The sequence below is a fragment of the Macrotis lagotis genome, chromosome 2 (assembly GCF_037893015.1).
Source record: "Macrotis lagotis isolate mMagLag1 chromosome 2, bilby.v1.9.chrom.fasta, whole genome shotgun sequence".
Taxonomy (NCBI): domain Eukaryota; kingdom Metazoa; phylum Chordata; class Mammalia; order Peramelemorphia; family Peramelidae; genus Macrotis; species Macrotis lagotis.
In genome coordinates this window covers 35,452,719-35,464,480 of record NC_133659.1, presented here as the reverse complement: position 1 = coordinate 35,464,480, position 11,762 = coordinate 35,452,719, and positions in this window count along the sequence as shown.

The window sequence follows — 11,762 nt, the reverse complement described above, 5'->3', positions numbered from 1 at the left end:
CAAGGTATTTAGATACATAAGGAGGAGAAAAAATTTTGTAAGAAATTTACTACACATAAAATTTCCAAGGGGAAGGTGCTAGCAACTAGACAGAATCAGGATATATATACTTCCTGTGACTTAATGAGATATAACAAGGCAATGTCATGGAATGTACATCTAGTAGAATGTAAACATTCTGAGGGGATTTTGGTTTTGCCGCTGTGTCCCCGATACCTCCATAGAACTGATGCTTTTGTTCAGTCGTTTAGTTTCCAACTCTTTGGACTATTTTCTTGGCAAAGATACACAAGTAATTTACCATTTCCTTCTCCAGAATTAGGCACTTACTTAGTACTTGGTGAACTAAATGGAAATTTAGGAGTTGCAGGAAGCAACATGAAGAGAGAACCAGAAGCACCAAGACTCACTTATTAGAGTTAAATCAAAGAAAATTGTTACATATACATATTGATAGGAAAGTCCAAGCAGAAAATAAAAGGGATGCATGTAGAAATTTGCTCTTAAGCTTAAATGGTTGTAGATGTATACTTTTCTTAATTAAAGTATATACATTAGAAAAAAAACTTGTGGGTGTGTGTGAGAGCTTTTTGCGATTTAAGGGTGTGGGACATAGCTCGGTTTAGAGGTTGCCATTTCTGGACCTAGAGTTGCCCACACCCAGTGGCCTTTTCACAGTTTTTACAAAAGGGTGTGAAGCTGGGAGTGATCTCTCATAGTTGGTCTAGAAAGTGACGAGAAAGTGCTTAAATTTGCATTTCTAACTTAAGAAATATGAAGACGTTCTTTCAGCAATGTGTTGGAATTAAGACTCAGCTAGGATGGACTTCCTGAAGGAGAGACTGTCCCATTGGCCTTTGAAAAGCCAACTGGGTCTGCAGGCAGCACACGCTATCTAATTAGAAGTCATCCAAAGCAGGAGGCATGTCGGGCCTGGGGTTCTCTCCTGTGGTCAAGGAGAGTTAGCTGTAGAGGAAGAATCCAGCTTCTGAGAAGGAATCACTCATTTTTTGTCTTTTCTCTGATGCCTCTTCCAGAATCACATTTAACGGCTAACATTTATAAGGTGCTATTTTTGGTTTAACTGGGGTAAGAGTATAATTATTATTTCATTTGATCACACTGGGAGGTGGGTGGTAGTAATATCCCCATTTTACAGATGGGGAAGTTGAGGTAAATAGAGGCTAAGTGACATGCCCAGTGTCTGAGGCAGACTTGAACTCAGGTCTTCTAGGGCAGTGAATAGAGTCCTAGGCTTGGAATCAGGAAGACTCCTCTTCATTAATTCAAATCTGCTCTCAGACACTTCCTAGCTATGTGACCCTGATCAAGTCACTTCCCCCTGTTGGCCTCAGTTTTTCATCTGAAAAAGGAGCAGGAGAAGGAAATGGCAAACTGCTCTGGTAGCTCTGCCAGGAAAACCTCAAATAGGGCCACAACCGAAAAAACGACTGAACAACAACCAGCTTCCTGACTTCCATGGGAGTCTCTCCCCATTCTCCTCCATGGGTAATGACATTTTACAGTGGAGGAATTTGCCCCATAGGGGATGCCACGACCAACAGAGCAGGCTCAGAGAACCCAACAGGGACATACCCAGCGCCAAAAAAATGCCACCCAAAAAGACAATGGGCCTCTTTGGTGCCAGATATATGAGTTACTTTGATCATGTGCTCCCTAAGGGTGAGTATGTGATCCAGAAAGTATCTCTAGCCTGGGGTTGTAGACACCCATGAGTTCCCACCTATTTGTTCTTGTTAAGGGATCAGAGGGGATGCTATGGTAGTCACAACCAGAACCAAAGGAGATGTCCATCAACTGGAGAATGGTCAAGCAAATTATGATGCATGAATAGAAAGGAATGTTACTGTGTGACATAAGAAAACTTTACTTTGATGAAAACAAAGAAGTTTCAGGAGAATTATATTAACTAATACAAAAAGAAGAAAGTAGAACCAGGAAACCAGCTTAACACAATAACTACAACAATATAAATGGGGGGGGTGGGACTCAAAAGGTAAAACTAAATGTTGTATAATTATAAGAACTATGGTTGATGAGAGATGAATAAGAGATGAAATGTGATACCTTCCTTCCATTGCAGAGGTAGGAAACTACTGGTCTGAAATTTTTTTAGTTTCTTGATAAACATTTATTGGATAGTGAAAAGCAGTATTTGAGGTAGCTAGGTGGTGCAGTAGATGGCCCTGGAGTCAGGAGGACCTGAGTTCAAATTTGACCTCAGACACTTAATAATTACCTAGCTGTGTGACCTTAGGCACGTTGCCTTTAAAAAAAAAATCAATATTTGCTGAATGTTTACCTAACAATTGGTGCTCATGAACTCTAGTGCATAGCTTTCATGGCTTATTTCAACGTCAGAGATCCCCCTCATGGTCTTCAAAGTCATGGAGTATTCCACTACTGTCAGACTCAGTTGAGATATTGGATGATTTTCTGAACAGCTTTTCTTTTGTTACAAAAGATGAGTCTGTGGATAAGGGAATAGAAGGGGTAATTTTAAATGAAGATATCCAAACAAGAAATGTCAAATAAATAAATATTAGTATTTACAAATGAGGAAATTAATTCACAAAGATGTTAAAGTACCTTTCCCAAAGTCACAGAAGAAGTAGGAGGTGAGAGAAGGGATTATTTTTCTATTTTGTTAATAACTAATTATTAAATTAGGAATGTTCCTTTCTATTTCCTCATTCAGAGACCAGCCTTGCAGATCATTCAGTTAATTTCCGAAGGATCTGGCTGATAGATGAGATTGTCCAAATCATCTGGGTGCGTGTTCTGCCATGTTGGGTGAGACCCCATCCAACTAGAAGACCCTGAAAAACAGAATCTAACTAGATTTATTATTGCTGTTAGTGTTTGTCTTCATTCTCAAAGAGGACCATGAGATCAGGGAGGTGATGCCAAGACATTAAGTGGATTGGATTTAAATGAGGGAATAGTTACCAACCTCATTTTTCCTCCAGAGTCATCTGGGCCAGATATAGATTAGGATTACTAGAGATGAAAATTGGTCTTTTTTTTATTGATATTTTATTTTATTTTATTTTATTTTCCCAATTATATGTTATGAAAGTTTTTCAACATTCATCCACTTCCATATTTATGTTACACATTTTTCTACCACCTTCCCCCCCCGTGGTGAACAGTCTAGTAAAAGTTGTACATGTTCATTTGTGTTTAACATATTAACATATTAATCATGTGTAACATATTTACATATTAATCATTTATATTAGTCATTAGTCATTTACATATTAGTCATTTCCTTCGGACTAAGGGAAAAGAAAGAAAACCATGGGACAGGAAGGAAAAGCATAACAGCAGTTTTAAAAAAGTGAACGCAGTATCCTTTCAGATTCTATGGGTAGTTTTTTTTTGGTTTCACTTGGTTTTCCTTTGGATGCGGTTGGTGTTCTCCATAACAGGTTTCCCAGGGTTGTCCCAGATCGCTAGCTGCTGAGAGGAGCTGCGTCCATCATAGTTGGGCCACTCACAATGTTGTTGCCAGTGTGTACAATGTTCTCTTGGCTCTGCTCCCTTCTCTCAGCCTCAGTTCCTGTAATTCTTTTTCTGCCTCTAGTCTAAAGTTCGATGATTCATGGCTTCTTACAGAACAATAATATTCCATAGTATTCATGTACCATAACTTGTTCATCCATTCCCCAATTGATGGGCATCCCCTGAATTTCCAATTCTTTGCCACTACAGAAACTGCTGCTAGGAATATTTTTGAGCATGTGGGACTTTTTTTTGGATTTCTTCTGGACATAGGTCTAGTATGGGCATCGCTGGGTCAAGGAGTATAATCAGTTTTATTGCTCTTTGGGCAGAGTTCCATGTTGCTCTTCAGAATGGCTAGATTAGCTCATGACTCCACCAACTTCATCAGCGTCCCAATCCTCCACCACCTCTCCAATATTGATCGTTTTCCCTTTTAGTCACTTTAGTCGATCTGATAGGTGTGTGAGGACTTTGAGTTTATTAAGCTAAGGTTTTTTAACAAGTCTCAGTTTGGTTGAAGCAACACCCATTCAATGATCTAGACTAGGTAAGAAAGAAATGAAGTAAGCCTAGGCCCTTGCAACACCCCCCATCACCCTCTTGACCCCATTGTGCTTTAGAAAAACCCAGTTTATGAAGGAGAAAACTAACTAGAATGTTCTGGGGAGAGCCGGAGTCCTTTGTCTGGATTGCTGGAGGCAACTGAGTCACACGATCAAGTTACTCTCAGCAAAAGGAGTTGAAGACTTAATCCACCCCTCATTGATTTCTGTTGGTTACCAAGAGAAATCACTGTCCATCCATTTCTTGATTATTGACTCCCCAGAAACTCAGTTTCTTAGGTTTTTAATTTCTCTCTGAGACAGAGAATGCTTTTCATTTCAAGTCCTCTAATTCTGCATTCAACTCTTTTTTTTCCACCGGGTAAATTCAGATAAATAAATGGTCCAATTTACAAAACTTCTAACATTCAAAACGATGCTGATCAAGACTAAAGAATCCCATGGAAACAATGTAAAGATTGACAGATTGCTTTCTGGCGGGGGGAGGGAAGTGAGATTGGGGGAAAAATTGTAAAACTCAAAATAAATAAAATCTTTAATTAAGACTAAAGAATCCACAAGAAAATATTAGCATTTACTCTAAGATATCAGAAGTACTAATAATATGTGCTGTATGACTAGATATAATTAGATATGTTCTTATGCTTTACTATTGCATTGTACTTGATAATCTGAACTGTCTTTATCTCATTCCTATATCCTGAAAGCTATATATTACTGACTGTCATGAAGTAACATCACAAATTTGTCACGAATTGTTGTTCAGTTTTGTCTAACTCTTCATAATTCCCCATTTGGGAATTATTTTTCCTAAATCAATCAGGATTAAAGGACTTGTCCAGGGTCACACAGCTAGTAAGCGTCTGAGACTGGATTTGAACTCAGGAAGATGAGTCTTCCTGACTTCCACACCCAGCGTTCGATCCAGTGTACCACCTAGCTACTCTTTGCCTAGCACATATACATTTTTACTAAAAGCATCCCAATTTATCTGTTATTTTCTGTTAGATAAATATCTGTTCTAGGCTTGTATCCTCAGTGCAAACGTAGAATGGGCTAATTTCTCGACTTTCCTAGAAGGTCTATAAGAGAGAAGGAAATAGGAAAGAACCAAGTAGACAGAAAAAAATTGTTGTTCTTTGTACTTGAAGAGGACTGAAATGCCATCACTATGTTAGAGTCAAGTGACAATGCATTCCGCCTTGACGGATCAGACCCATATGAGCTCAGGGCAGGCATAAATAGTCTTGGGACATCTGGAGTGGTGATGTCTCTAAGCTGGCACATCTGACCTTTCTTTTGAGCTACTGAATCTCTGCTTTGCTCCTAGAACATAGCACCACATCATTCTGGGTGATCCTGTGCCAATGCTTCCCATGTCATGAAATCAGATCCCAAGTTCTTCAGAAACATCTTGAGAATGTCCTTGTAGTGCCAGATAAGTGATACACTGAGGGTGACCGAGGGAGCAGCCAGTTGGAGGAGATAGGATGGGATGGGAGTTCTTGTTCAAGTGCAAGGGTTGGCTTTAGCAAGGAGAAGGGTCACCTCTTCAAGGAAGATTGGGATGAAGGGGGAGGCAGTGGCAGAAGGCAACTGAGGGATATTAGAAAAGTAAGAGAGGGAAAAAGTTTAAAGAAAACGAACTTAATTTTGTCTCATAAAATATGTGGCAAGGTTCTTAGATGAGAATGTGGGGTGGTGGGGAGCCATGAGGAGTTTGAGGAGACATGAAAAAGTGGTACATTGGTGGGTGATGGTAAATAAGATCAAGAATTTGAGCACCTTTATATGTAGATGAGAGGGATGGAGGAAATAAGTTCATGGAAAGTAGATAGGTCGAGGAACTTTGTGGTTAGAATATTTGAGGGAAAGTCTAGAAAGATGGATAGATGGATGGATGGATGGATGGATGGATGGATGGATGGATGCATGGATAGGTGATTAAATGCACAGATAGAGATATGGCTATAGATAGATATAGATAATCTACCTATATCTATGTATCTATAGCTCTCTCTCTCTATATATATATATATATGTGTGTGTGTGTGTGTGTGTGTGTGTGTGTGTGTGTGTGTGTACATATATATATATATATATATATACATATATGTATTTCTATTTAGTCCCTGGATGTGAGGAAAGAAATTGGGAAGAAAGTAAGGGGTATTACAATAGTTATCAGGATTTTGAGAGGAAGAAAGGTCATTCCAGCCAGCCAGAGGGAATGGCATGAGCAAAGGTGTTGTCATTGTTTGTCCTTTGTTCTCAAAGAAGACCAGGGCATCAGGGAAATGATTCCATGACAAGCCCATGAGTTGGATTTGAGTGAGAGGAGTGCTGCACTAAGTCATCAACCTCACTTTCTCCTCCAGATGGCCACGGATGCAAGGCAGTCAGGGTTAAGTGACTTGCCCAAGGTCATACAGCTTATAAGTGTCAGGAATTTGAGGTCACATTTGAACTCAGGTTTTCCTAACTCTAGGGCTGGTGCTAGCTGCCTATGAGCAAAGGCAAAGAGGAGCAAAAGCCCAAGGCATATTCAGGTTGCAGAGAAAAGTCCAGTTTGGCTGGAGTATAGACTATATGGAGAGTAGTGGTTTACAATAAAGCTGGGAAGGTAGTTGATATCAGATTATAAAGGACCTTGAATTTCAGGCAAGGGGGTTGAGTTTCACTCATCAAGCAATAGGGATGCCAGGATAAGGAGCTTAAAACAGAAATTTTGGGCTTTTGAGCAGAGTTGGAGTATGTTTGATAAGGACTGACAAAAAAAATGTGTTTGCCTGTAGTGTTATAAATCTAAAGAAAATACTATAAATGGAAAAGAAAGGAGGGAATGTATCTACCTCCAAGAATCACTGAATTAGGTACCATAAAGAAAAAACAGTGTAAAAATAACATCAATATCAGTGATCTTAGAAATTCACAGGTGATGAAATTCAAGAAAGAATTAACAGTAAAATCAATGGTTTCAGATAGTCCTAGACTAATGCACAAAAGCATGGACAACAAATGAACAAGCTCTAACTCAAGGAGGTGAAATGATCCTCGGAGATGTATCTGAGACCTGGAATATAGTTTTGGAAGGGCTTACTTTATTGAAGAGGAACATGATAGGTCACGGGAAAGAGGAGAAGATATGATGGAAAGCATTTGGGAGAGATGAAAGGAAGAAGGAATGTTGTAATTGGAATAAACCATAGAAGACCCAGTCAGAAAGAGGAAATAGATGCGTTTGAGAAACTGTTCATAAATCTCAAGTAGAAGTATGGGTTCTTTTTTTGGTTTTTTGGGTTTTTTTGGGGGGTTGGCTTTTGCAAGGTAATGGGGTTAAGTGACTTGCTCAAGGTCAACATATTGGATTGACATAGGGTGAATGGGAGTGAGAAGACCAGAATGACACCAAGGTTGGGAGTCAGGGACATTGAGAAGATGGGATGGTGGTAGCTTTTACAGAAATAAAAAAAATTAGGAAGAAAAAGGAGGAAGATGGGGAGAGAAGAGACAATGGGAAGAGGGAAGAAGGAAAGAAGAAGGGGAGGAGAGGAGAGGGGAAGAGAAGGAGAGGAGGAATAGGAAGGAAAAGAAAACAAAAGGAAGAGAGGAGAGAAGGGGATTCTGAGATTCTGAGCTGGAGCAAGATGAAGAAAAAACTGAATGGCAAAAAAGGGAGATATCCAGGACAGTCGTTGGCTTTACTGGCATCTCAGAGAACAGGATGCATTATAATGGAAGTACCAAGGAAAGCTGAGTTCTTTCCCTAACTTCCATGTGTTTAATACCTTCTATAGGCAGATTCCAAAGTCCTCTTTCATTGTGAGGTGACTGTATCCAGCTGGAAGGACTTGGAGTAGGGACCCTAGGAATCCACTATGCCTACTATTGACTGATAGCCAACCTAATTTCAGAGGGGATCATCACCAGAAGCTTGGCCACCCAATAATGATTCCTTTTGACCTCGGCAGTCCCTAATGACTATCTCCCCCTCCCCTTCTCCCGATACATTGTCTAACCCTTTTTCTCTGAACTTTCTTTTTCATAGTTCTGTTCACATCATCCTTTTGACCCCATTGAATATGGGGAAAAGTTTTAAATATTTTTCTTATATTCTTAATAATTATTATATTTATAGATTATATGCATTTTAAAATTACATTAAGAATAAAATAACATAACATAAGCTCAACCATTTTTCAGTTTGCTTAAAGGAAGAAACTATTAAAAACAGGTCTATATCTTCTCTTTTTGTATACTAAAAGTAAAAAGAGATAGAGAATTATACGGTCATAGGAAAGACTTTGAATACCAGAGGATTTTATATTTGATCCTGGTGAAAGGGAGTTCCTAAAGTTTGTAGAGTAGGAGAGAATCTGAACAAAAGTCATATAGATAAAATGAGGATTGAGAAAAGGCTACTGGATCTGTCAAGGATCACCCATTGTGTTTGGTAGACATTTAATTGAATTTAATTGAATGGCAAGTATATTAATCAAAAATCAATCCACATGTATTTTTTTCTTTTATTAAAGATTTTATTTGAGTTTTTACAATTTCCCCCCAATCTTACTTCCCTCCCCCCCCACCCCCCATGGAAAGCAGTCTGTCAGTCTTTACCTTGTTTCCATGTTGTACATTGATCCAAATTGTGTGTGATGAGAGAGAAATCATATCCTTAAGGAAGAAACATAAAGTATAAGAGATAACAGGATCAGACAACAAGATATCAGGTTTTTTTCCCTAAATTAAAGGGAATAGCCCTTGGTCTTTGTTCAAACTCCACGGTTCTTTATCTGGATACAGAGGGTATTCTCCATTGCAGACAGCCCCAAATTATCCCCACATGTATTTATTAAACACAGTATTATTTGAGGCGCTGTGCTCATCCATAGAGATTCAAAGACAAAGGAAAAACAATTCCTGTCCTCTGGAAGCTTCTGTTCTAATAACAAGTACATCAAAACTGATAAGACCAACGAAAAGAAAAAAAAAGAATCGATAGAAAAAGGGAATCATTTTAAGTAGTGTTTTGTCTTGTTTTTAGGTCATGATAGCTCTGGAAATTCTTTCTTACCACTCACCCACCCACAAATTCTCCCTCGCTCCCAGATACAATGACCTGTAAGGAAGTGGTAAATTTCCTAACAGTGATACTTAAAATTTCCCTGTTTATCAATAGGAACATTTTTTCCTTCCACAATTAACAATATAAAAGCAATTTCCTTTTAAGCCAAGAATTGAAGGTAATGAATGTTCTTTCTCTAGCAACTTTCTTTTACAAAAAATCTAATCTGTCAGATTAAATTTCCTGAAATGTCTTTCTCTCCTCTTACCCAAATTCTACTTTTTCTCCAAGGTCCTAAGAAAAGCATCTCTTCCATAATTATTTTGTCTGATCTCTTGTCTCCCATTTCCTGCTTGTGCCTATAATCTGTACCTTACCACCTAGCATTTCAGTACCTGCTAGTATTTGTGTGAAGTTTGTTTCATGCTTCTTTGTCCCAAAACCATAAATAGATTATAACCTTCTAGAAGATGGGTGTATTCTATACATTCCTGTGCTCCACAAGACCTTGAACAAGCAGATACCTTTTTTGTAAGGGTCAGTACTAAATTTGTTGTAAGTAATATCATAATTATGAATCTAAGGTAAATAAATTAAATTAAATATGAAATACTTGGGCTGAAATAATGGGAAAAAAGAAAGACAATGGCTACCATGATGCTCTAGCCCAAAATGATTTTCTGCCCCGTGCTGAATACAAAATTTAATAGCATTTCCAAGAACAGTAACCAATAGGTGGGCCTACTGCAGTGATAAAAGGTTTTTTTAGGTGGCCAAATTAAATATTTTGTCTAATCTAGGATGGACCAAAGTCCAGGAAACCCTAATAGTTCAGTTTTTCTATACAAAACCAAACAGAACACCAAAGTTCAAAGGAGGGGGGGGCAGCTAGGTGGCCCTGGAGTCAGGAGGACCTGAGTTCAAATCTGACCTCAGACACTTAATAATTGCTTAGCTATGTGACCTTAGACAAGTCACTTAACCCCATTGCCTTAAATAAAAAAATAAAAATAAATTAAAAAATTTAAAGTTCAAAGGAAAATTTCTTAAAACAAAGTTGAGAAACAAACACAGAAAATGTAGTTCATTTGGAAGGGAAACAGTTAACAGGGAAAAACTTTGTAGGCAATTACTGATAAGGTCTAATATCCAAAATATATTGGGAATTCAAATATATAATACGTGCACATATATTATGGGAATTGAATATTTCTCTTATATTTAATAACCAATTATTGTATTAGGACCAAAGTTTTTCCCCTTTTCTACTTCCTTCTCCAGGAACCAACCAGTGTGGGCAATTTCTCAGAGATTTGCCCAGGTCAAGATCTAATCAGACATTCTAAGTTTGAGCTAATGAGTGTATTCTTGCTCATCCTGAATGCTTAGCCAGATTTGGGGGAAAGGTTGATACTCCCTAGTATCAAAAAAAAAGTGAAATGGAAATTAATGTCTCATTGACTAAGATTTGAATGATCTAAGTCACATACCTCAAGACCATCACTTTAATATAACCCACATTTTCTTTGAATTAACCAATCCAAGTTGATTGCCACACCTCAGGAACAACTCTTCTTTGAAGGGCAAATAATTGTGACCCCACTGCCTTTGGGGGCTTTGGTCTAATGGAGATTGCCAAATGATGAACCTTTTATCAAAAACCTGCTGACCTTATTAATAAAATGATTAAATCTCCCCCCCCAAACTGTTGGTTGAAATGTTTGAATTGTCACAATATATGTATGTGGTCGGTTGGTTCGTGCCCTTCACTTTTGAAGAAGACCAAAATGACATCACTATGTTTGAGACAAGTGACAGTGTGTCTGACTGTGGCTGATCAGACCAATATGAACTTGGAATGCTCTACCACAGGTCGGGCACAACTAGTCCATGTGAACATGTCAAGTGTTTATTCGAAACTTACAAATCTCATGGAGCATGGCATCCTCTCTGATGAGGGCAGGCCATGCTAAAGGTGCTTGTACCAGTGTCTCCTATGCTGCATAATCAGTTTTCAAGTTCTTAAGAGAGACCTTCAGGATGTCCCAGCACCATGTCTTCTGACCCCCTTAAAAAGCTATGTGTCCTGTGTAAGTTCTCTATAAAATGGTCAAGCATATGTTTGGCTTGTGAACAACATGGCCAGCCCACTTGCCTGTATGTATGTGTGAATGTATAGATGTCCATTTACACGCAAAGAACCAACCCCCAATCAATAAGCGACCATGAGGTAGGAAAAGGAAGAGGAAAGTCAGTGCAGAATGGATTTTCCATCTCCTGCCTACTCCCCACCCTTTCTGAGAAGAGGACGCTCCACCCAGTCAGTGATGGACACTCTCACACCTGGTTATACCCTACACAATCCAGTGATTCTGAATCCCTGGAGGTCATCCTCCAAATCCCATTCTCCATCCCCCCTCAACTCTCTAACCTCCAAGTCCCAACTGAAAACCACCCATCCCTTCAAACATATCTTCTGGAATGACTGTTCCATAGGCAACACACTTGCTTTCATCTTAAATAGTTTCCTCTTCCACTCTTTGCAACTTCCCAATCTGAGAACTGAGACCTGGCTCCCCACTGATGATACAGCCTCTCTGGGC